The 22,126-nt window shown below is 39.7% G+C and overlaps 1 long non-coding RNA gene across 1 annotated transcript; it reads right to left on the bottom strand.

Moving 5' to 3' along the window:
- Nucleotides 1–257: 257 nt before the first annotated feature.
- On the bottom strand, nucleotides 258–5,091 carry LOC139639374 (uncharacterized). The gene is made up of 3 exons (XR_011694865.1): nucleotides 5,032–5,091; nucleotides 1,076–1,135; nucleotides 258–982 (listed from the first exon to the last, which is right to left on the bottom strand). It is a non-coding gene; the product is annotated as an uncharacterized lncRNA (long non-coding RNA).
- Nucleotides 5,092–22,126: the final 17,035 nt, after the last annotated feature.

Raw genomic sequence — 22,126 nt, forward strand, 5'->3', positions numbered from 1 at the left:
TGGAGGGATCAACACTGATGTTTCCTGTTATGTGAGAGTAATCTGTGCAGACAAAGTCTATTAATCGCAGTGTGTGTTTGTGTGTGTGTGTGTGTGTGTGTGTACTCATGTCATATGCTGAAGAATATACAGTATTCTCATGTTGACCTCTTTGCCACTATACATGATCATGTTTCAGATCTGGAAACTGCTTACGAAGGAGACTAGAAATCTCTGCATGGTCAATGTTGACGCCGCTGACACTGCGGCCTCTCCGTTTCACTACATCTGAGATTGGTTTTGCCTCTGACTTATCATCACTGTGTTGTGAATCATGTGATGCAGATTGATTTACCTGCTGATTTTCCTTGTTTGCTTCAGAAACTCTGGATTTAGCTCTTTTGCTTCCTAACAGTCCCTTCGAGTCTGCCCCTCTTTTTCCTCATGGAAGACATATCTTGAACTCTTTTCCATGTAGCTTGTCAACCAGTTGAGTATGTTCAGTGTGAGAGGTTGAATCTGCATTATCAGAGAGGGTGAACTTGCCGAGGTTATTCATGAAGCGACCATCTCTTTTCAGAGCTTCTTCCACAGTGATCCCCCTCTCTGCATAGACGCAGAGATACTTAAACTGTTTGATAATGTTACTCATAAACAGCTGTTTTGTTTTGGTGTTTTGTCCTCCCTCTCTATCAATGCAGAATGTAATGTAACTGCTCTGTGAAGGTATTTCTTGACGTTTAGCTTCTTCTACCTTTTCTGATTCACACAATATGACCAGCAACTCCCCAGTCTCAATCAAATAGCAAGGAAAATGTGTTGCAATAGCAATTTTCCTCTCTTCTTTGCCCAACTGAATTACAACATTTTCATCTAGGTAATTTTCCGGATATCTTTCACTGGTTTTCAGTGCCTCCAGGACTGTACAAGGGCGATCACAGGTAATGTTGTAGTTATTGTGAGCGTTGCTCAGTTTAAATCTGAAATGATGAAGATGTCCCACCTGCAGGAAATGAGAGTAAGAAGATAAAAGTGAGATTCATGTGGTAAACATGCAACCTGTTTTGTGCATGTATGGATTACACAGTCTACTGACCCTGGAATCACCATCATCCTCCTCCTCCTTCACTCTCACTTTACTGGGTGCAGGATTGATCTGTGAGACGAGAAAAGGATTTTGATTCTGTCAGATACTTTTCCAGAGTGATACTGTAGACGACTTTTGAAAAAGATTTTTCAAGATATTTATACTGTATTTTTAAGTGTCAGCTTAATATGGTCTGCTATGTCCTCGTGATCCAACTACAAGTTGATACATATTTCGAAGTCACAGTATATGATTTGAAGTGTTTTGTAAAGTAGCCCATGAACTGAAATTTGTGCTTCTTAGAGTAGTTAGATTGGTCAGTATCTGACAGGATTGTGTTTGGTTGTTTATGAACATCCTAAGTGAGTGATGTCTGAATATTACACATTCCTATATATGTTTTGTAATAATATTGTTATAATATTTTTGGTATATTGTTGACATGTGTTTCTGTATTGACTTTTGATTAGTGTGCTCTGTGCATACTGGGTTAATGGCTTGAAGTTGTTGATATTCCTGTTATTGAAACTCAGGTGTGCTGCATATGGAAATAATGTAGGACCACAAACCAAAAAACAATAGTAACCCAAAACTTTGCAAAATATGACAAAGTGCTAAAATGTGAAAGGCAAAGAAGTCAGATTTTAATCCCAATTCAATTTTTGCAAATGAAATGTATTAGTTTAGTTTGAAACCAAGCAATAAAATGTTTGTTTTTTCCCCACTCAGTTTGCAATTGAATTCCTCATGAGACCACAAGTCATTTTTTTTGAGTTCAACAATTGCAGTTCAGCGCCATCTGGCTTTTGCTTTGCATTTCTGATGTTTGCTTTTGCCTTCTTGGACAAATGTTCAGGGGGCGGGGCTTTGGAGTGGTGGGGGTGTGCTTCTCTTCAATTGGTCAGATCAAAGATTGACAGGCTTCTCAATCCCTCCTTGTCCGCTCCCTTGAATATGTTGAAAGGAGGTCCTTGAGTGTTGCTTAAAGGATAAGGCTGGTGTTTTTTAATGCATTGCTTACCGTCAACAAATCCTATGAAAATAACAAAATCAGCAATGATTTTGTTTTGCCAAGAAGTCTCGTCCATGTAGCCGGTGCCCAATGAAGCCATAGAACTCCATTGTATTAAAAAAAACGATTAAAAACCAGTCACAGAGCCATGCTGCTGCTCTGCAGCATATTTCATGATCATGATGCACCGGGCCGGCCGACTTTTTCCTCAAACAACTTACTAAGCCGGCTGTAAATGTGCGATCTCAAGAAAGTAGTTCTGTAGCTTCTGTCCCCGGTGTAATGAAGAATTTGTTCCCATTTGAATTTGATTTGGTAATAACTACAACAGCCTGATTTTTCGTGGTAAAATTTAAAATTTAAACTATGTCGTTGTGAACTGTATTTCAAGGTTTTTAGCTTACAATTGGAGCCAATGGCTTCCGGCTTGATGGCTACAAATGGAACGTGGGAAGTCAGAAAGTAACGGGAGTAGAGCAAACGCATTGTTGATTTTGTTATTTTCATAGGATTTGTTGATGGTAAGCAATGCATTAAAAAACACCAGCATTATCCTTTAAAGCAGGTTAACATGATTCTGCGGTCTCAACATGTAATCTTTCTTTTAACTGTATTTTAGTTATAATTAATGGTATATAATCTAGAACAATGTAAATTCTGTTATCAGGTGGATTTTAGGGTTTGACTGATGCGTTTTTTAAGACCGATACTGATTGTTTTTTTTAACTTAAAGCTGCAATAAGCAAAATTTTCTGGAAAACCACAACACATTTGTAAATAACACACAGCAAAGCCACTACACTACGGAGGCAAACTATGCAAAGCACTGTGCATAAATGCAAATAGCTAAGCTAACAGTACCTACAGAGAAGTCTCACCAGTTACCAGTTTCACTTTGCCAGGCATTTCTCCTGCTGAAGGTTACATGTCCCACAATGACAAGTGAAGAGGTAGGTAGCAAGTTTACTAGTTTAACAAGTTGCTCGTTTCATTGTTTCCGCCATTACAATAATTTCTTTCAGGGATGGGAGGGGGAGAACGCCGCTTTTAAACAGCAAGGGAGGAGACAAGGTAGTTTTTAAAAATTTGGGAAGCTACTGAATGGTCCAGGAGGACCTTCGTTCCGGAGCGGAATTTGACAACAAGCTTTAAAAAAAAAAAGGTGAAAACAGCAACACAGCTGCTGCTGTGTGGATGTTGGTTTATATCATTATGTCTCAAGGAAATCTCCACATAGCACACATTAGTTTCAGGACTGGTTTTGCAGTCTGATATTGCTTATTGCAAGTTTAAGCTGCCGATAGAAGATATTTTGTGCCAATATTTAATATCTTTAAATTTGAAAATGCAAAACAAAACCATTACTAGAGCAAATCCATTTTTAATGAAAGGTTTGAATAAACAAAATGAACAAAGAATTTTGCAAATGTAAAATACCAAGAGTAAGGGTCCAACAGCCCCATGTCATTTAATTTTATGAAAGTGTCCCTGCAGTCTAACTCCCTGCAGCACACTTTCAGCCACATGACAAAAAGTGGTGAACAGTGCGACCGTCCGGACGACTCACAATGTGATCCATAGAGCCCCTGCTGTCACGGGGCTAAAGAGAGAGATACTATGGGGCTATGCCTGTTTCATGCTTGGCATTGTTTTTGTAAAATTACCCGGTAATGGTACCGTATGTTAAAGTATAATCCTTGATTCACAGTTGGAGAAAGCACACACATGACGCGGTCATGAAAGCATTTCACTTTAGTAGTGTTTTGTTAGGTAGTTCATTGGCTCATATAGTTAGCACTCCACCTAATAGGTTTAGGGACTGAGTCAAGTGAGCCGTCTCTTGTAAAACCATGGTCTTGTTAGGCGCCGTTTCCATTTTGTTGTGCAACTAATCATGTCGGTACTTACCTAGTCCTGCTCATGATAAGAGCTGATGATCCGTCTCATATGGGGTTTTTTTTATGGTTGAAAAACACTGGACTAATTAGTGTGACTGAAACGTTTTTTAAAAAAAAGCTCTTATCATGAGCGTAACCGCGTAGCTTCGACACCTCATGGAGAACAAATGGCTGTAAAAAGGGTTCCCAGCCTTCTCTTGCACATGAACACATTACTAGGAAAATATTGTTTGATTTTTGCTATTAAACTCACTGTAGTTTAGCCAGCCCCAACTTTCAGCAAACTTTGTATTGTGTAACCTCAAAACTCAGGAAATGCAATCGCGGCTTAGCGCCATCTGCTGTTCAAATAAAAAAAAACTGATGACTTGCAGTCTCATGAGGAATTCAATTACAATCTGAGTGAAACTGAAGTAATGATACAATTTTATTGCTTGTTTCAAACTTTTCAATTCAGTTTTCAAAGACTGGGTGTAGAGGCAAATCTGATTTCTTTGCCTTTAAAATTTTAGCACTTGTTCATAGTTTTAGGTTGCCATTATTGTTTTTTGGCTTGTGATCCTACATTTCTTTGTGTTTTAATACTTGGAAAAAATTCCTTCCATAGTTACATTCCCTAATCAGTCTCCTGTGGCTGTCTTTTAATGTAGAAGAAGTTGGGTAACATTGTGGAAACACCCTGATGAAGGCTGAAATGTTAATATTAATAAATTAATGTTTCTTGTGCATCTAGAACTAACTAACCAATACAACAGCTGTAAATAATAATAAACTATGGTGGAGGAAGGTGAGTAGGAGCGACGCAAGAAACAAGGAACTGAGGAGAGAAGCTGAGTATCTCAGGTATACTAAAGGTGGTGAGTTCTGATTGGTTGAGTGATTCATTGGTAGAATGGCACTCTGTGCCCCAGGGTGCTGTAGTGATTTAAAGAGCACGGTGGGGCACTGTGAATAGAACATATAGAATCTCTCCTCCCAAACCTTCATCATAAACTCCATAAAAAGCTGCCCCAATATCAATACATGAATTCTGTGAGGACTGTATAGCAACTTACCGTCAGTTTGCTGTGTCCCTCTGCCATTTTTGGGGATTCAGGGAAGTCGACTCTGTCCTGTACAAACAACTGACATGTTAACAAGATAACACCACCACACCTTTTCAAGTTAACTGGCTAATAAATAAGTTTTAAAGAGCTTTGTCCATAGACTAACTTGCCATGTTTGGTGGCAGTCAGACAAATGGTGTAGGAGATGTTAAAAAGGTGTTATTAAAACCATTTTTCTTGTCAGTTGGACATACAGTGTGGGAGTTGTGGCCTGTTTTACAAAATGTTAAATAATAGCACCACCATCTGGCCAACTGTGAACAGTTGTGGAAAATGATAGTATGTGAGTGATGGTGTGATCATGTGACGGGGATTCAAGCCTCGCCATTTGTATCTGAGTCTTTCTAAACACCTGTGATGGATTGTGCAATCAGTAAGCGAACCTGAGGAAGCAACAAGCCAAACGCGTCGGTCACTCCTTGAGCCCATTTTTGAAAATGTTACAAGAAAAATAAAGATGTGAGTAAACTGGCAACAAAGTCTAACAGTGTGCGGTTGGATAATTCCTGTATAGCAATATAACAATAATAAAAATAAGTGTGTGGTTTGAATGACGTAAAAATTGTCATCATCAAGCTCAAATGTGAATAATCAATGACAGAGACGAGTGCGAGAGACCTATGACAAGTTAAGACATGCTGCTGATGGGGGGGTGGTAGAGTGCACTGTTTTTAGTGACCGAAACCCTCGTGTGTTTTGTTCTCATGTGTTGAGCTTGGGTTTCTAATGTTCGAGACAAAAAATCCACAATAAAAGTGATAGAGGCATTGAGGTAGTCGCCTTTGATTTCATTTCTTGGTTAACCGACATACTGCCCAGCACTATCTACGGATATAACGCGGTCCAATATGAGAGTCCAGATTAGCAGGCTCGCTAGTATTGACATAATCCATCTAGCCGTGTTTGTTAATGACCAATAAAGTCTCCGAAGTCAGGAACGAAGAGCTCAGGCTGGGGTGTCGCCTATCAGACATACACACTCTGGCTGAGATGAATTATCTGGTCAAATGTTTTCAGAGAGCATCCATCATCAACAAAGCTGAACACTATGCGTAAATCAAAACGTTTTTCTTTCTTATCTGTTATCTTACTTTACCTGTTAGTAGGGTTGCCAACATTCTATCCCAGCAAAATGGGACAGGAGGGACTAGAGGGTGGGGTAACCATAGTAACAGCCTACATGATGCTTTGTATAGAGAGGTAGCCTACTCACCTATTTTCTCCATGGATACTTCTTGCTGCTCCTAACAGCATCCAACAACTCTTTGTCCTTCTGCACGGCAAGAAAGAAGTCTTTGCAGGGCATATTAATGTTCACCGAAATTTGAAGCTCACTTTTGATCAGGTCTGTACTGCAACGGTTTCTTGCATCTGTCCACTTATTGGCCATGAGTGAAAAAATCCTCTCCACAAATGCGTTTGAACCGGGCACACTGAGAACAAATGACACGATCAGGAACAAGTTAGTCAAGTTCTCCTTTCCGATTTTCTGAAAAACAGCCATCCACTTCTCGCTGGTCGATTTTGTGGGGTCCTGTCGTGCTGTTTCGATTTCTTCCCGGCTAGCGCAGAATTCCTCGTACAGTTTGTCCATGTTGACTGTGTCAGTCAACTTGAGGGCGACCGCCACCTCCTCCAAGTCAGAGAAAGTGAGTTTTTCAAAGAGGCCAATTGGTTTAAGCTTCATCATCACATTGTCTGAGGATAAATCAAACCACTTGTCAATGTATGCAATGACAGAGTCGTAAAATCCCATTAAGTCCTCTTTCACTTTGGCCTTTTCCGTAGGCAGCATTTTTTCCATCAGCTGTCTGGTCTGGAATCCCCAAAAGCTGTCATCTTTTCTTTGCAGCATTTTTGCTTTGAATTTCCTGATTTCCTCGTAAACATCAGTGATGCAGAGTTGGGTTTCTTCTAGCTTCCTTACAAGCTGGTCAAAGACAAGTCCCACATTTTGGAAAAAACACAGGTATATTTCCACTGTGCCAGCTTTCTCCTCATCATCCACAAAAATCTTCTTCAGCACCACAGGACAGGCCTCCCCACGTGACCTGAAGTATGCCGTGATCGCTGGCCACCTCTGTAAGAGACGATCAACAGCTGGATACAGTGACAGCCATCTAGTGCAGATTTGACGCAGAATTTCTCTCCACTCAATGTCCACAAAGGCGAAAAAACTACGAAGTTCCTCTCGCCGAGAAGCAGATACTGAGAAGTGGCTGTAAATCTTCAAGACAACTGTCTCTATGTCCACTGACAGCTGATCACATGCATGTTTACAAGAATCGTGAGCTATATGGGCTGGGCAATTTGCTTTCAAAATGCGACTGTTTTCACTGTGCAATAACTGGTAAACAGAGTGATGCTTGCCATAATTGACATTCGCATTGTCTGCAGCATAGGATGTGATACACTCTGTCTTAAGTTGATATTTTCTTAAACAATCCATTATAGCTCGGTGGATGCCATTGGCCGATTCATCACTGTCTTCACAAAAATCAAGTAGTTTACACTGTACTCCGTCAGATGGATTGAAGTATCTTAGGCACACAGGAAACATTTTTCGGTTCCCCTTGTTCGAGGCATCTGTGGCGACTGAAAAATAGACCGGCTCCTGCTCACCTTCGGTTGGAGACAGATCATTCAGAATATCTCGTACAGTTTTTGGACCAAGTACGTTGGCTGTTAGCATCTCGGCTTTGGTTCTTCCACAGTGGATTTTCTTCGCAGTATTGGAATCATTAAACATTGCACTGTTAAGCTTATTGAGACAGTCCATGCTGTTGTAGCTCAGTCCGTGTTTAACTGTATGATATACAGATGAAATCTCACACGCAGCAACTTTGTCATTTTCGGTAGTAGTCGTGGCGAAGAACTTGCTAATGCTAGATGCACCTTTAGCTTGTGTAGTCCTCTTGTGGATTTCTGTGGCAGCATGTTGTTTCAGGTCGTTCTCTCCTCCATGGCTGATTAAAAACTCCTGACGACACAATGTGCAGAAGGCTCTGGACAAATCACCACTAACGGGTTTAACCCAATTATACTTTTCTTCCCACTGTTTATTGTATGCACAAAGTCTTTTCTTTTTCGGAGGCCCCGAATCTCCACTTTTTTTCCAGACAAGGAAAGAGGACGAGGCGAGAGTACACGTAGGCCTTATGGGGTTTCTCAACAACTGAGCGCCCCCTAGCGCCGTTCCCACACAGCACACAGGCACACAGGCCAGATTTAAAGGGATTATGCATGTAATTCTTCTTATTTTTTTTAATGATTCAAATACGGGACAAACGACGTCCCGTATGGGAAGAACCACTTTTGACCCAAATACGGGATGTCCCGGCTAATACGGGACAGTTGGCAACCCTACCTGTTAGTGCAGTTTGCGTCTCAGACGATACAGCGGCAGCGGTGGACAGGTGTAACACCGGCATAGAAAGAAGTTTGAGTGAGGCGGCGAGAAGGGTCTGACTCGCTACAAGACAGTACAAGACACGCCCCCCACCGACTAGTCAGGACAAGACACCCAACAGCCGCGTCAGTAGCCTACAAGAAACGCTCCCTCATCACGACAGCTTTTCGGCGGGTGTTTCAAACTCGTGGCAGAGGAGATCGCTAGAAGCTAACTGGTTAGCAAGCTATATCAATGGCAAGTTGAAAACAATCGTTTTCATAGGAAATTATATGTTTTTTGCCTTCTGCAAAGTAAAGCTGCGTGGAACTAGCCACAATAAGGAAACTCACTTCCGATAGAATTTCTTAGCCTTCAAAATAAAATTACCGGTATTGACGTTTTAACGAAATGGTATTTCTCTTGTTGATAATAAATACAAACATGTTAATCACAGAACCCCCTCCAAGAAACGGTGATAGTGACAATGCAAATGCGGTTGATGTTGATGTTAACTGCATTAATTCACACTGAAAGAGGAAAAAAAAGTACACATTCAGCTAGTGTGGCGGCTGGGAAAACTACATTTTGTGCCTTCCTGAAATGGGCGTGAAATTGAATCTACAGGAGAGGGATAAGAAAACGTATAGAAGAAACCTATCGTCATTGTAAGTGCAGGGGCTGTATATTCTTACTTCTTGTATCAAGAGCTCTATCAGTGAATTAAGTATACAGTTAGACTACTTCAATCACAATTTGGTTTTTGGTGGTGGGTTATTCTTTAATTATTTAGGATTAGCCCAATTGTAAACCAAGAGTTTTTAAACTTAAGGAATGTTTGGGGTTTTTTGCTCTACATTGTTATTTCAAAATTTATTTGACATTTTCAATTCCAAGTTCTATGCAAAGTACTCTGTTATATCAAAGTGACAAGGAAATTATATTTTTAATACAACTCTGCATGTTGCATCTTTCTATTTGCCACCTCAGCATTAATTGATTCATGGACATTAAATGGGGATTTCTGCAGTCAGAAACAGCCGATGTCGTCCTCTTAAACATTTTGCTACATTATTAATTATTAGTTACAGAGATTTCACGATTCACAACTGTGTTTTTAGTGCCAGCCTCTAGGGGCTTTTATTTTGAAAAGGAAATGCGCATCGGCGACAAAACAGGTTTAATGAGAACAAAACACACGAGGGTTCGGTACCAGTGGAATATACTGTATGTACTATGTATCGTTTTGATGAACTCAGATGAACTTGAGATTATACTGTGTCAGTTTAAGTGTTCATTGAGAACTAAGTTTCGTTTTTCGCTCTTGGAAAAGCAACTTGGAAGTCGAAACTGAAACTAACAAGAGCGCCTCACCTATGTAAATACGTCATTTACCCCCCCCCCCCATCAGCAGCATGTCTTAACTTGTCATAGATCTCTCGCACTTGTCTCTCATTGATTATTCACAATTTAGCTTGATGATGACAATTTTTACGTCATTCAAACCACACACTTATTTTTATTATTGTTATATTGCTATACAGGAATTATCCAACCGCACACTGTTAGACTTTGTTGCCAATTTCCTCACATCTTTATTTTTCTTATAACATTTTCAAAAATGGGCTCAAGGAGTGACCGACGCGTTTGGCTTGTTGCTTCCTCAGGTTCGCTTACTGATTGCACAATCCATCACAGGTGTTTAGAGAGACTCAGATACAAATGACGAGACTTGAATCCCCGTCACATGATCACACGTCACTCTTACTCTTACTATCATTTTCCACAACTACAACATCTTTAACCATATAATACATAATAAAGTAAAGTATAGACTGCACTAGAATATTATCACGTGACAGAGAACCCATTAATCATAACATTAAAGAATTAGCTCCACATTATGACTATTATTATTATTATGAGATTATGACTATTTCCCTAATTTTATTATCCGAAGGGGGGGGGGGTCGGAGATCAAACTCTGATTTGACTGAACTAAATGTAAGTTAAGATGTAGTTCAAATATGTAACGTGACCTTCGTGTCTTACTTGTTCAACAGTAGCGTAGCCCATTTTATTATTGTTTCATTATTATTTATTATTTCAACCATAAAGTATCTGAAGGAGGGACACTATCTCTCACTATAGTCACTGGCAGTCCTGAAACTTTGAACCTGCCATGCTCTGACCTTTGAGAGCACAGCCAATGACAATTGTGTAGGTGTACAGCTGCCGCTCCAAAATGGAGAAAAATGTGATTGTAATGTGTGGGGGGGTATAGTGTGACACTATACCCTCTATACCCCACTATATCCTCCTAAGATGCTGGTCTATGGCCTGTAAATCAAAAAGAGCCCGCCTGCATCCACCTTCTGAACACCTCATCCCTCCATCCTCATAGACTGAGGCACTTTTAACTCATTCCTGTCAGGTGGAATATGATAAAGAGGGCGGCAAGATGTTGCTCATGAAATATGTTCACAGTTGGCCAGATGGTGGTGCTATTATTTAATATTTTGTAAAACAGGCCACAACTCCAACCAAACATGGCAAGTTAGTGTATGGACAAAGCTCTTTAAAACTTATTTATTAGCCAGTTAACTTGAAAAGGTGTGGTGGTGTTATCTTGTTAACATGTCAGTTGTTTGTACAGGACAGAGTCGACTTCCCTGAATCCCCAAAAATGGCAGAGGGACACAGCAAACTGACGGTAAGTTGCTATACAGTCCTCACAGAATTCATGTATTGATATTGGGGCAGCTTTTTATGGAGTTTATGATGAAGGTTTGGGAGGAGAGATTCTATATGTTCTATTCACAGTGCCCCACCGTGCTCTTTAAATCCCTAAAGCACCCTCGGGCACAGAGTGCCATTCTACCAATTAATCACTCAACCAATCAGAACTCACCACCTTTAGTATACCTGAGATACTCAGCTTCTCTCCTCAGTTCCTTGTTTCTTGCGTTCCTCCTACTCACCTTCCTCCACCATAGTTTATTATTATTTACAGCCGTTGTATTGGTTAGTTAGTTCTAGATGCACAAGAAACATTAATTTATTGATATTAACATTTCAGCCTTCATCAGGGTGTTTCCACAATGTTACCCAACTTCTACATTAAAAGACAGCCACAGGAGACTGATTAGGGAATGTAACTATGGAGGGAATTTTTTCCAAGTATTAAAACACAAAGAAATGTAGGATCACAAGCCAAAAAACAATAATGGCAACCTAAAACTATGAACAAGTGCTAAACTTTTAAAGGCAAAGAAATCAGATTTGCATCCAAACCCAGTCTTTGAAAACTGAATTGAAAAGTTTGAAACAAGCAATGAAATTTCATATTTTCATTACTTCAGAACGTTTTCAGTCACGCTAATTATTCCAGTGTTTTTCAACCAGAAATAAAAAAGTAAAGCATAAAATAAATCTTTAAAAAAAAGACTAGAGCCAAGGTGTGTTTCATGAATTTCCCCATTCTTTCCCCAGTCAGAGAGAGTAATTGAGAAAAACAAAACACAATGATAGAAACACAATGTATTAATGTATAACAAAGAAATCACTGACTCAGTGGCAGATCTGACAATGACAGGAGCATTCTCTGTTGTCAAGTCGGTTTATTTTGAATACATTTCGAATAAATCAAAAGATTGTTTGACATCCCAGTATGAAGGAGCTGTAACCAGCTACCTAACTAGTGTCCATTGGCTCCTCAGTGTCTGATGGCTCATCATCACTGACAGACTCAAGTGCCTCTTTTAGAGCTAACAGCAGATATATGTTCTCCTCTACCTCCTTAACTCTCTCCAAAAGCTCGTAATTTATGCTTTGATTCAGATGAATCACAAATGTCTTGAATATGGCAATCAGAGGATGAGCGTAATATATCACACTAGTGTCAGTCTCTTTATAGACGAAGTCAGCAGAGTGCAAACCAAACACTCGGCCATGAGCATCAAACACTGGGGAGCCAGAAGAGCCGTGATACATGAAGGTGTTGTAGGTCACTACTTTGTCCACTTTACCTCCACCCTGCAGAATGTCTTGAATGGTTAGATCAGTGAGCAATTGAAGAAGACAACACCGATTAGATTTTTCCTGATAAGAATTAGCTGGGAATCGATACTCGATACATATTTTCAGAGCAGTATTTTCAGTATCAGTACAATATGTCACAGTGGATATGCCAAGAGTATTCATGAGGTGAGCATCTGCTTTCAGAAAGATGGGTGGAAGATGTCCCTCCTGCAGGAAATGAGAGTAAGAAGAAAAGTGAGATTCATGTGGTAAACAACCTGTTTTGTGCATGTAGAATGCATTACAGTCTACTGACCCTGGAATCACCATCATCCTCCTCCTCCTCCCTCTCTCCCTCTATTTGTTAAAATTTTGATACTCTGTATTTTTAAGTGAAAGCTTAATATGGTCTAGGTATATCCTTGTGATCCAGTTGATACATATTTCCAAATCACAGTATATGATTTGAAGGTTTGCACCTAAAGTTTGTTTATTTCATATGAATGCCAATACAACAGTTGTAAATAATAATAAACTATGGTGGAGGAAGAGGAGTAGGAGGGACGTAAGAAACGAGTGAAGCAAGGTAAACTAAAATTTACCAGCCAAAATCGTATGCAAATTCATCTTTAGCCTCACTTTAAAGAGACGATAATGAAAAGATAACATCGGATTTACAACTTTTATCCCAAACTTTTTCAATGACAAAACACTATATCAACAGGCATTACTTTGATGCACTTTAACTCATAATACTTTTCCAGTGCCACACACACACACACACACACACACACTTATGAATATGGGAGCATAAACTGCCACCTCTCAAACAGATGTCACCTCTCACTGGTTGTCTACCTCTTTGTCTTCATTTTTTTCTTTTTGGTGGCTTAAAGCTAGGGTAGGCAACTTTGGAGAAATGAGCAAGAATCTGAATGTACACAACATTCCCCCCCCTCTCTGCTCCCTCCCTCCCGTAACATCATAACAGCATAAGAGGGGCAAACTTGATCAATTAAAATCTTTCATGTAAAACACTGTTCTCCCAGCTCAATCTAGTTGCAACTAAAACATTCGCCAGCAAAAAGACTTTTTGTCAGCATAGATTCGTCAGTACGATTACAAACTGGATGTAAAGAGAATTTCAACAAATATAACCAAAATGCTTCTAAAATAAATTGCCGACCCTAGCTTTAACACCATCAGTAAGGTAACAAAGTGTAACTAACACTAAGTGTTTTTTAGGACTAAAAAGATAGATGGACGTTGGGTAGAAGTCGGAGTAATCGCGCTACAGAACAACAGCCAATCACTGACTTTGAGTTAGTGGGCTGCTTTGATTCACTCAGGTCACAACAGGTACAGTGGACAGTTTGGGTCATATTAGTCTCAGCACACACGATTATTATGATGATTATTCCTAGCAGTATGTTGCGATTCCAAAAATAATTTGCCGGCCAACTAGCCGGTGACCCCGTTTTATTTTTCTGTCAAACCCCAAATTTTCCCACATTTGGCACTTGGCGGGTGTTAATTTTGGACCCTGGAGTGAACTGAGGAGAGAACCTCAGATATATGAAAGGTGGCAGAATGGTGCTCTGTGCCCTGAGGTGTTGTAGGGATTTAAAGAAGTGTGTGTGTGTGTGTGTGTGAGTGTGAGAGAGAGAGAATAGAACATATAGAAACAAACCTCAATCGAAAACATAGAAACCATCAGATTACGGAGTCTCTCTTCCATGTTTAGAGGATTCAGGGAAGTCAGCTCTGTCCTGTACAAAGAATTGACATGTTCAGCACCCACAAGATATTTGATCATTATTATTATTAGTAATAGTAGTAGTAGTAGTATTAGTAATAGTAGTAGTACTAGTAGTATAAAGGAATGTTGTGCATTAAGAGGTTAAATGAAATACAAAGTTTGTTGACTCTGTGTAAGGCTGCCAGTGCTTTAGTGCTTTGTAATTTTATAACACACACAGGAATGTGTATAAAGAGGAAATAAGTTTGGTATGGTACTGATTGTGAGGTTGACATTGTCACAGCCGCCACTGTGTCCCCTGTCTCTTCCTAGTCTCTCCCTGTGTGTCTCGTGCTGTGTGTCTCGTGCTGTGTGTCTCGTGCTGTGTGTCTTGTGCTTTGCCCTAGGTCCAGCAGAGGGCCTCCTGCACCTTCTACATGCAGTCCTAAGCAAAGAGTCAGATTTATTAATTTCTATTTATGCTTGAGAAAGTGTGTGAATTTAAGCACAGCTCTGACCTGCTTACGCACAGCACCAAGCGGTTGAAAATGAAAGACCACCAAGAACGACAGGAACAGACAATCAATGAATAGGCATTTTCATAATTATTAATATAAAATTCCTTAGGCTTCAGTAGTTATATATTGTTCAACTATATTATCTAGTCCTTTTAAGCATACTGAATTCAATCGACTAATCATCATTTCAATTATTAGTATGGGTGATGAAATTCAGGGTATAGGTTATCATAAAAGGCAACAATAAGACATTGATAGTTGTGTGTGTAAAATGGCTGGTCTTGCTTTGATTATGCGCATGGAGCGTTTTCAGAGAGTGGCACCAACCAGGCCCGAATCATCAAGTTAGAGACCCCTGGGCACAAATGTTTGATGGGCCCCTAGCCAACTTGGTTTGGTATGATAATGATAACACTATGTTTAATGTAGGTTGTCCTCACACACACACACACGTTGCTGTCTCTTTCTTGTCTGACTCTCTCTCTCTCTCTCCTGTTCTCCTCCTCTGGGGCCTCATGTATAAACGTTGTGCACGTACAAAAAGGTGAGAATGTGCGGGCCGTCCCGCAACATTTAGACCATGCGTACGCACATTTGTCCGGCTTTGTCAGTTGGCGACGCCAAACCAGAAAGTAGTGAAAGTCTCCAAATGTTTCAAAATAACGTTTTCACTCAATTCACTGCTATATCTATGAAGTAGTCTATGAAAAACAAGAATTATTTTCGCTGATACACCATAATAGTTTGGTTATTTATGTGGACAATATTTAACATTAGAAAGGCCAAAACCAATCTGGCATTGTCATTTTCAATTGTTAGTTCCTCCAACACTGGAGGAAAATGCTATTTTAACTCCTACCATAACTTTTCCTAAATAAGAGGGTTTTAGATGAATGAAAACAGACACTTAGGAAATAGATACAGGCCCTCTCACACAAACCACCGAAGCTGTGCGCTGACTGCGGGACTGAACGGTAAGAAAGGAAAGGCAGCCCGTGCGTAAAAGTAGTGAAGAAAAAATGCCACAAAGGAAAAGCACATTGCCATATTTGGAGCGGCAGCGCTGCGAACACTGGACATGTCACATTACATGGTTTTGTTTTTAATCTTTGAATCAGTTCAATTGTGCAGTTTTACTTTTATTTATAGTCATTTGCATAGTTAATTCTGGCAGGAGACAAGGCGGGGTGAGAGGCTCGTGCATGCGCGCTCAATTTCACGTTGATTGGGATGGTGCGCAGGACCTGGCGTGCGCACGGTTTTATACATCTGAAAATGTCTGTGCTACGTACTTTTGAAGATTTGTAAGTACGCCATCTTTCAGTATGAAATCTACGCAGTCTTTTATACACGAGGCCCCTGAAATGTATATTTAAGAAGAAAACATTTCTTGTAGGATTTTTTTGTGCTGCTTGGGCCCTCTCCAGAATGCCCATTGGATAATCTGGCCGTGGCACCAACGTTTTAACTGAAAGTGATGAGGGGCGACTCAGTAGATTTAGTTTTATTGGACCTCTGCCCCACCTGCTGAGAGAAATATATTCAAATGAAAGTTATCTCTCACAATCCGGTGTCCGGAGTGTCCAGACACATCGGACAGGCTGGTCTCAGTCTGTCCTCCGCCTGTTGCAGCAATGTCCCTCTTGTTGACTAGAATTATTTTGGATTCAGGTCAAAACTTTTTTTTTTTTTCTGCCACTGCTCTGCTGATAAAACTGTTTAATGCCGCCGCTCTCACCTGCTGACAGGCTGGATGTTTTCGCTTGTTTATCAATCTACCATCGAGTGTTCCAGAAAGTACTTTGTGGTGCCACAACCTCCGTTACCAATTTTTAATCATTTTAATAATTCAGTGTCTGCATCTGTAAATTCTTCCTCCTGCGTTCTTTGTCTGACCTGTGTTCAGCACAGAAGAGATGTCGATGACATTTCCTGCTGCATTTAAACGGAAGGTTGTCACCATATATGGTCAACTGGGGGCGTAAATTTATGTTAATGAGTGGCTGTGCACGAGCATGATGGTGGTTTAGAACGTGTGGTATTTATCAAGGCAGGTTACTTACAGGTGTGCGTACGCACGTTTGATAAATACAGATTTTTTTGTACTTATGCACATTCTAAATTTTATTTGTAAGAGAGAATTTAGAACCTTTGCTACGCAATGTTGATAAATGAGGGCCCAGGTGTCTTTGCTGTCAGCTGTGTCTCACCCATCAACTACCCCCCGTGTATATAAGCCAGCCCCAGTTAGTCAGTGTTGCTTGTTCGTTGAGTCTTTCACGTCTACAGCCTCTACCTTAGTGTAGTTTCTCCTGTCTGTTGGTCAGAGTTAGTCAGATCAGTACTCCCTTGTCAGAAGCCTGTTTTTGTGTCTTACCTGCTATTCCGTATAATAAATGTCCCACTCGGGTTCTGCTCGTTCGTGTCTGCACTTGGGTTCGAGCCAGTCAGCCTCGTCAGACAGTTATGAAGCCACAAGCTGCTGCGCAGCAGAAGATCATTCTCCATGGTAAAAACAAGTGCCAGATAACTATGGGACAAAAAACAGGCAAACACTGAGTCATTTTTATCACATCACTTGGTAACTAGTGTACAGCAAAATAACTGGGTTATAAAAAGGTAAATTGGTTTCACTCAGTTTAAACTTGATACATTTTAAAGTGTTTATCTTAGCTCTCCAGGGCCCTCATTTAATCTTCTTCCGTACAAAACAGTATAGGAGACATTACATCATTAACTGTGGGAGAACCGTCCGCCATCTTACCTGGGTTTAGCTATTGCTAACAATAGCTGTAGTTATTGTTATCTAAAAGCTACATTAATGCCTCATGTTTGGTACCATTTCAGACAGTCACAGTTGTTTGCACACAATGCATTAAATAAAAAATAGTAATGTTTTGATAAAACAAATATTAGCATTATAAAGGTAGCGTAAGCCACTTCCACCATTGCTTCTAAATACGGCAAGCTGACACGTGGACCGAGGTAAGATGGCTGCCATGCGGTCCCATTCCAGAACATTCTCTGACATGTCCCCTCTACTGTTTAATCTCTATGGATAAACCCCACCACAAACACACAGCCAACGTCAATTTTTACTAAATGTTTTAGTGCATACAAAGACTTTTTAAAGGTTTGAATGACTTCCAACTCAAAATTGTAATTCCTTCTTTCTTTATCTCAGATATATGGAATACCTTCATTAAGAATGAATTATCTCGTCAAACTCTTGAACACTCTGAACAAAGATGACAAATCTGTGTAAATCAAAAGAAATCCTTCTCTCTTAACTGCAGTCAGACTTTACCTGGTAGTGGAGCAGATACTCGTCTCTCAGATCACAGCCGTACAACACAGACGGTTTGAGAGAAGTTTCTGTGTGTGGCTTTGAAGGTATAGCTTCTTATCCAATCATAGTGAAGATGCTTGGCAAGAGCCGCCCTGGCGTTTCACCCTCAAACCAGCTCTGCCAGTCCAACCCGTTCCATGCCAGTGATCTTTTGAAGACTGAATTTTTCTATATCAAGGACAGCACAATAAATAGTTATCAAATTAAATGGTGGATTGAATTTAACACTGCTTTTAACGCCACTTCATTAGATTTGTGACGACTCTCCCTCTCTGTCTGATCTGTTGGTTCCGTCTTATTCTTTTAAATAAATCTATTGCACATTTATTTGTTTTGTGTGTCCATCATCCTTTGTTCAATCAGGAGACTAGGATGAATGCTTGAATGAAAAAGTTTATTCATGACATGAAACAAGATGTAATCTTTGGCGTAAGCTCCATGCAGGAACTCCTCCCATTCGTGACGTTAGGAGTACATCCGGGATAGACGTAGGAATTAGGATGTCCCCCTGGGGAGTTCCTCTGGACCCTGGACATTGGTGGTGATGAGGAGGAGGAGGGACGAAGGTAAGCACAGAGACTGGAATGACAGCAGCATACGGCATAGATCTGAGAGAAGGACAATAGCATAGAAGGTGATGAGTATATACTCCCGTCACTTAGACGATTGGCTCTTTGAAAAAGAGAGGGAAGTGACGGCTGACTCTGATTGGTTCTCTGGAAAAAGCGGGAAAGTGTTCACCAACTCTGATTGGGTAAAGGGAAAGCATGAATGAATGATAAGTAGTCTTCCTGATTGAAATTACGACATACTTCACTTACTTGTACTTGGGTTGTAACAAAACATAAACATCCAAGAAGTCTGAGGCATTGTACAGAGATATAGCTAAACAGATAATTTTCATCCCCAGTCCCTGAGCAGGTGAACAAATGTATAATACACATACACAACAACAAATCTTCCAAAATAGGATGAAATATACAAACACTACAACAATCTGTCAGATGTCCACCAGTGTGTATAATATATAGAGAGCTCATAAGGTAGAAGAGATCCTGTAAATATATAAGATAGTGATGTCTTATGTTTAACAGGGACCACTTACAATAAAAACATAAACCTCCAAGAAGTCTGATGCATTGTACAGAGATATAGCTAAACAGAGCTCATAAGGTTCAAGAGATCCTGTAAATATAAGATAGTGATGTCTGTGGTGCGCTAGACTCATTTAAAAAGCAACTAAAAAGCAGTTACACATATAGACTTACACAAATTGACACTGCCTGCACTTAATATAAAGAGGTAGTGAGCTGTGCAGGGAGCATTTATCACTATGAACATGTATAATGTAGGAGCATGTATTATACAGGGGCATACCATTCATTCTGCAAAACTAGATCACTCTGCCAGTAACACACCTCCGCCCCACAGCAGTGTGTGCTGCAGCAGAGAAAAATAGTTCTGTGATTTCCTTGTTAGTGAAAGTGTGTGTAAAGTTACAGCGTCACCTAGGGGATTAAAGTCAACGTGTCAACAAATCTGTGCAACTCCCAGTCTGTGGTATGAACTATGATACCACTGCTATGAAGCGTTTCTGTACTACAGGATGTTTGTTTGCATCTGGGCTATTGTTTTATTGATGCTTATTAGTACTAAGACTTAATAGTATCTGTATCATAATTGTTGACAAAGAGTGTTGTGCCTTTGTTGTGCTGAGTCAGGCAGTTCACTATGGTGTTTCTACTGTTTAGTTGCATTAAAAATACAAACAGTGCATTCACACTGAGGTTGTAAGCTCAACAGTTATGGAACAAGTTGGATTTTAAATATATATTAACAGCAAAGAGGCAACATTGTAAATTCCCTGACCCTCTTCTACAGAAGCCCTGCACTCTTAAACTATCATTAACTTAAGTCATTTATTTATTCAGCTAACTCTAACCCTAAAATCAGTTCCATGTGTGGCTGTATGCCTCATGTTTCTGTTTCCCAGCGAACATTAGACAGATGACAACACTTGTCACCACTGCAACATCAGGACTGATACAGGAAAAAAAGCACACAACTCACACACTCAAACATATACACAAATATGCTCGTATGCAAGCTGACATGGACACACAAACACATCAGAACGTCAGATCAAACCCATCATTTGTCAGACAGAAAGTCCAAGACGTAAGAATGATTAAATGTTTATTGTCATAAAGGTATAAGAAATTTAAATTGATAATTTCCATGTATTATTATACATCATGTATTTCACGATTACATTTTCATCTACTAACAACTTCATTCAGTAAGAAAGGTTAAACAAAATAAAAATAAACGGTCACCTCATACTCATTGCTGATACACAGTTTCACTCACTTCATGTGAAATTTGAATTCATTTGCACTACTATGTTTTTAATTTGTTATGACCAGTGCTGGAAATGGCCAGATTTTACTGGTGGGACACTACTAGGAGATCCCCTGTATCATCATCAAGAAAACCAATATGAACAATAATGCATGTACTGTACCTGTGATGTATAGCCTACTAGATTAGCCAGCTGCTTTTTCCTCACTCTAATTCTGCCAAGGTGATACAACTGAAAATAAACCATATGATTCCTGCTTGTAGAATATTATGTTTAGGACAGTGGGCCTGTTTCCACAGATAATCTCAAAGTAGGATACCTAATCTATTCTTACAGACTCCTTGGTGATCCTCCTTACTCTATAGCAAAAAGAAAACTTTTCACGGTCCTACCCTACTTCTTTAAGAGGCTTTACAAATATTGACCATTTTTACTTTTATGCCACATCAGACATCACTGTGAATTTTACAAGTAGACAGATAATATGAAGCTCAGCCTGTTACTATTTCTCTGAATACTTAATACAAAACATTCACCCGACCTTGGGTTCCGGAAAGATTGTAAAATAAATCACAATAATTTTAATACCAAACGCAGACACTGGTGTCTCCGAGATCATAACACTGTTGCACGTTTGATATAGGCTAAAAAAAAAAACCAGTTGTGAAGGCATCAACCGTTTGACCGTTTTGAACCATTATTTCATGTTTTTAGCAAATGAAAAATAATTCTATGCAACAGTTTAACGATCTCAGAGATGCCAGAGTTTCTGTGTTTGAAATTACATTTTATTGTGATTTACCTTGATTTTCGCCATTGAGAAAATTCTTCCTGATTTTTGATGGAACCTCTGATTGAAACGTTTCACTATCCAGCTCATTCTTCTGAATTTAGAATTGCTTTATAAATTCAAAAAATCGGACAAAAACAAAGTTTGGATTATTCTGAGGCGGAACTCCGTCCCCCCTTGCATTTTACTCCTGGAATTCCGTTGGGGTGTGTTCCGGCCCATTTCCAGCACTGGTTATGACAGTGTAGCGTGTAGAATCGAAAATATCGAACTTATAATTTGGTAAAGGTATATAAATATTAATATTTTGATCAAGAGATCAAATTACACTCGTAGGGGCACCACCTTTGTAAATGAAGGACCTTTACTCATACTAATCAGTCATCAATCTAAAGATCATGAGATCTTTCCAGTTCAGGGATTACTTTTCTCTGCAGGTAAGGAAACACATGACAACTTCTCTGCAATAAATGGGAATATTTATTTAACGATCCAATAATCATATTCAATAAAATAGGCAATATAAGGCACTGTTATTGAACACCAGAATGAAATACTGAAACTATAGACTAAAACAGGTATGAAATGTAATCAACAAATTAAGGATGAAAGGAAAATGATAATGAAATGTAAGAATAGGAATTGGCAGCAGTAAATGGAGATATGTATGGATCAATTAAGCAGAGGAACGAGGCGGAAAGCTACGGGACACCTAAACTATAAAGCCTAACTTTCTTGATCTATTTAATTTGAATCTAAGCTTTTGCATCAACTCTCAGCAGTAAAGACGTGGATAGTCAGAGCCTACTTTGTTCAGTTGGGAGGTCTTGCCGGTCGGGTTGTCTGGTCCCGCTGAGCTCGGAGAGACGGACTCGGCGT

The sequence above is a fragment of the Centroberyx affinis genome, unplaced genomic scaffold, assembly GCF_046629955.1.
Source record: "Centroberyx affinis isolate AG114_WGS23_722 - 3 ecotype Tasmania unplaced genomic scaffold, CSIRO-AGI_Caff_v1 ptg007192l_1, whole genome shotgun sequence".
Taxonomy (NCBI): Eukaryota; Metazoa; Chordata; class Actinopteri; order Beryciformes; family Berycidae; genus Centroberyx; species Centroberyx affinis.